The 4,921-nt window shown below is 45.2% G+C and overlaps 1 pseudogene; it reads right to left on the bottom strand.

The window, feature by feature from the left end:
* Positions 1-689: 689 nt before the first annotated feature.
* On the bottom strand, positions 690-1,218 carry LOC147465524 (uncharacterized; annotated as a pseudogene).
* Between the last annotated feature and the right edge of the window lie 3,703 nt (positions 1,219-4,921).

Here is a 4,921-nt window from a genome sequence, read left to right on the forward strand (position 1 = left end):
ACCTCTTCACTTCCTAATAGCAGGAACATTGGTACGTTGATTTTGGTTCGGCATATCCTCCTTGTGTCTAAACCTCTATGGTGGCTCCCGAACTCTTCTTGTTGTGCAGGATCTTACAGACAACGTGAGAGTGAATGACGCATGAAACACATTACTGTATTTTGGCGTAAAGCTTGGGAAGTGTGTACCCATCATAAACGAGAGCATCTTGCACATCTCATAGAGCAGCTTGTTCAAGAATGTTATTTACAAGAAACCGATGGATAGCCTTGTCATTGGACACACATCGCCCACAATTGCAGCACCTGATGGGGTTGGTGTGGCCTCTTCCATGCTTGTTACGTCCACCATTGCGACGCTTGACCGTCATGACTTCTTATGCCGCAATGGCTTCTGCTTCCTCTTCGTCGTCTCTCTCTCTCTCTCTCTCTCTCTCTCTCTCTCTCTCTCTCTCTCTCTCTCTCTCTCTCTCTCTCTCTCTCTCTCTCTCTCTTAGTGATATCTTTGGCTTATTCTGATTAAACACCAACTTCAAGTGTTGTGCAACATAAGGGAACCCTATGTTGACATGATAAGACATTAAACTTGCATTGTGAGAGAGCAGATATTGCTATGCTAGAGAGAGAGAGAGTGTGTGTTAAAGAGACCTGGCAGTTTACATACAAGAGAAGACTGGTCAGTGCTTATAGCTAGGCATGCGGGTTGTGGCCACCATGACCGCCATGCCCCTTATCGCACCTACCACCATGGCCCTTGCCCTGGTTGCCTCCATGGCTGTTGTTATAGCTGCCCTTGCCACCATAGCTACCCTTTCTACCCTTGCCGCCATAGTGGCCCTTGTCCCCACCCGCTGCCAGAGGTGCCACAGAGCATAGAAAGGGGTTGATCTTCCTGCGATGGCAACAAAGCACGCGCCCCCTTCTCTTCCCAGCCAAGAATGCACTGCAAAACATCCTCCTGACAGGAACTTACCTGTGCTTTCTCTCACAAGGAATTCATACGGGTCTGCCATCACTGGGTTATAGCTGGCATGCTGAGTGTCTGGTGAGGCCAACTCCAAGGGCCGTTGCAAGCCAAAAGCTGGCTCTCTCTCTTCTCCAGCATCCTCTTCATTGCTACTACTGTGTTCGCAAGGCTCACCACCCCCATCACCAAAAGCATGGCAAGAAGTAGCAGTGCCAAACCCTTGTTGCTACCCACACAAGAAGAGCTCGCCATTGCAGTACTACGGCAAACTCAAACACTACTGACTAGTGAATACCTTGATAGAGGTGGTGCAAAATGCAAGTGATGGATTCTCTCTCTCTCTCTCTCTCTCTCTCTCTCTCTCTCTCTCTCTCTCTCTCTCTCTCTCTCTCTCTCTCTCTCTCTCTCTCTCTCTCTCTCTCTCTCTCTCTCTCTCTCTCTCTCTCTCTCTCTCTCTCTCTCTCTCTCTCTCTCTCTCTCTCTCTCTCTCTCTCTCTCTCTCTCTCTCTCTCTCTCTCTCTCTCTAAGACCGCGCGTCAGTGCGCGTTCTTTGAGAGATTTCAGGTTTTTGTTTTTGGAGAGAGAGAGAGAGAGACTCTCTCTCAGCATACGCGGGGCAAGCGGGCACTCACGAGCAGCCATGGCAAATCATAAGAGTCGACGAGCAGGCGGACATCACTGAAGTGCGCGAAGGGGAAGCCCGAGAATGTCTGGCAATAGGGGCGCTGCACTGTCTGGGTCCCACCATTACTCGCTATCCACAAAGCCCAACCATCTTTGCAATTTCCCCTGTTCGTGACCTCACCCTCAGGTCGTTGATCATGAAGAAAACTCAATTGCCGAGTGCTCTCCCTTGCAAGCAGCACTTATTTATATACCCTCAACCCCACACGCAGACTACTGCCTCCATCCTTTCCCTCCTCTCTCAGAAGCAGACATGGGAGTTAGTGCATGATTTGTGATTCATACGTGCGCCCCTGTACTCTGGTTTGTGTGTGACGAGTGCAATTATGGATCCTTCCAAGGGCAATGCATCATCTACGGAGGTGCCGGCATTTCTGATGCTTACTACTGCAAAAAGTGCACCCAACAGGACAAGGATAGAGATGGTTGCCCAAAATTATGAACCTTGGCAGTGCCAAAACTGATTTTTTCTATGAACATAAGAAGTATGGTTTCAAAAAAAGATAGGTCAGTGCACTCTCGCAACCTTTTGCTTTGTCATGCCTTATGAGGTTGGGGGTGTTGCATACATACAACTGAAATGTGTCATGCTTATTGTGGGCTATGATGTCATGTTCTTGCAGATGTAATAGTGCAAAGAATGACACTTTCTAATTGTGAGGTTTGCACCCATTCAGATAGACAAACAGTATTGATGTTAAATTATCTCCTATTGCTGTTGGATGCTGCATAGTTATTCAGAAAAGGTTGTTCTTGAGAGAGAGAGAGAGAGAGAGAGAGAGAGAGAGAGAGAGAGATCATCAAGTGAGTGAGGTCAACGCACAGTTGCGAGAGAAAAAGCGGAAGTAGCATAAAGAAAGGAGAGGAAACCAAAAGAGATGCTGTCCAAATTGGATCCCTCGCAGATATGGAAGGGACGACAACGACCTTGGCTTGACGATTCTGGATAGTGAGCTTGACGATAACGCGCAGGCCCTTCTAGTCCTTGGCAGTCTCCTTGGCGATGTCCTCTCCTACCTTCTTGGGCGATAGACCCAGAGGCCCGATCTTAGGCGCCAATGAAGAGGAAACTGCAACTTACCCTCCTGTTAAACGAACAAAAACTACCTTGTTGCCCTTTCTTTATCAGCATTGCATCTTCATCGTGAGTGCAAAACATGCATCACTTAGTTTTGTTTCTACTGTCTACTGAAGTTTACGGGTGGCTCCCTCAATGGTGACGTTGAACTGGAGTAGGACTAAAAGTAAGGGTGAAATTAGCGCCACTGTCCTTTTGATCAAAGCCCTCAAGGAGCCCGAGCGTGATAGGAAGAAGATGAATGCATTGCTACAGCTGCTGCTCCTCACGGGACTGAAATAGTAGCTAAACATGTTATAATTATTGCTCAAGAACGAGTACTGCTGTGGTGGGTGCATGTGCTTTGGTGTGAACACAGCCTCTGAAGACAACTGGAGCTGCTCATGATTAGTGCTAAGGGCCTTGTTAATCTGCTTTGAGTTTCGTGTACGGTAGCAACTATCTCCCTTCCTAATCTCAAAGAGGGTGAACTCTAACAATGAAATTCCTGTCCATTTAATGCATAATTAATACCACAATGATGAAGCTGACTGACAGAAACAGCAAAGATGCCATCATTTTTATTTATGACATTGTTATGCTGCAAGTGATCCTCATGATTGGTGGTCATTGACTACTCTCATAATTGCAATGTCAGAATTCCTCTTATTAATCTGACCATGCAATCCGCTGCAGCACTTGATTGCCTTTTTCTTCTTCTTCTGCTTGCCCCTCATTCCTAGCATTGGCGACAGGGTTTTTCTTGATGCTAGTGTGCCACATGAGCTCTTAGCTGGTTTTCGACCTGTAGACTCCTCTTCCTTCTCCTTATACATTAAAGAACATCAAGCACGGTGCCTTCCCGGCTCACCTTTCGCATACGTATCCCCTGACAATGTAGTGGTGTCTAGTGGATTTTGCAAAGAGTTACTCCTTGCAAGGTGCAAAATGAGATTCAATCAATGCATGGGTATTCAACTCAGGTCACAATTTTGGCTCATATTTCATACTTACGTGATGTGCTTGGTGCCATTCAGAAGAGTACCCACTTCTAAATTTTTTATGACAAGACAAAAGATGCTTTGTTTATGTAGCATTTTTTTTTGTTACACAATGATTGGCTAAAACATCAAGGCTATAGTGTTAAGAGACATTGGTTTTGGTCTGATGATGGTGCTGCTTTGGAGTTCAAAGCAAGATGGCCATTCTATTTTGTAGCTTGCTACTTCAATATGACTGGCATCAAGATGATGCACAACTTCTTTGCTTCTAGCCATGGGAAGGGTGAACATGATGGGGCTAGTGGAGTTCTAAACAGAGCACTCACACATGAGAAATTGAAACATGACGTATGTGTGTTGCATAACGCTTCAACTATGTTTTCATTCCTCAATGCAACCCTTTGGAAACAATAACCGTAGACAATCAAGAAACTCAATTGATCTAGACAAAGACATAGGGTAGGATTGCATGCAAATCAAAGGGTCTCAATATTTTCATTGTGTCAATGGATATAGCCAAACAAATATGTACAGACTAAGATGTAGAATATTGTCTTGCTTTCTTCATGTATGCATGAAAGGTCAATGGAGGAGATACACAAACAAAGACCACGTTGAGGGGTGGGAGTACTTGCAAATACAACCCATATTCAAGGATGAAAACAATAGTGTATCATCCAGCGATGATGAGGATGAATATGCCCCCATATACTTTGGCCACCATGATGACCTCAGTTATGCTTTGATGGCTGGGCAAAACTTTGTAGTGGCTGCAGAGGATCTAGACATAGACTTGTACATCCTCAAGTGCACTAACACAAATCACTTGACTAACAACTATAAAATGGATGAATGGCACAACCATATTAAGAACAAGTCATATGTTGTTGAGGGATTATTTTATGACAAGTTAAATGGGCCTATGTGCTTTTGGACACAAGCCCACTGCTCCTATCTACTCCCACCTAATGCAAGATGCATCAAGTTCCCAATGTAATCCACTTGATAGGCACTGAGCTGGCACTTGTTAGGGACTTTCCAACACTTTTGATCCACTTGACATGCACAAGGCTAGCACTTGTTAAGGACTTTCAACCACTTGACATGCACAAGGCTAGCACTTGTTAAGGACTTTCAACCACTTTCTAGCACTTTAGATCCACTTGACAGGCATTGGGCTAGCACTTGTTGTGTACTTTCAACCACTTTCCAA

This window comes from Adiantum capillus-veneris, chromosome 1 (assembly GCF_014529385.1).
Source record: "Adiantum capillus-veneris isolate H3 chromosome 1, ASM1452938v2, whole genome shotgun sequence".
NCBI classification, from domain to species: Eukaryota; Viridiplantae; Streptophyta; class Polypodiopsida; order Polypodiales; family Pteridaceae; genus Adiantum; species Adiantum capillus-veneris.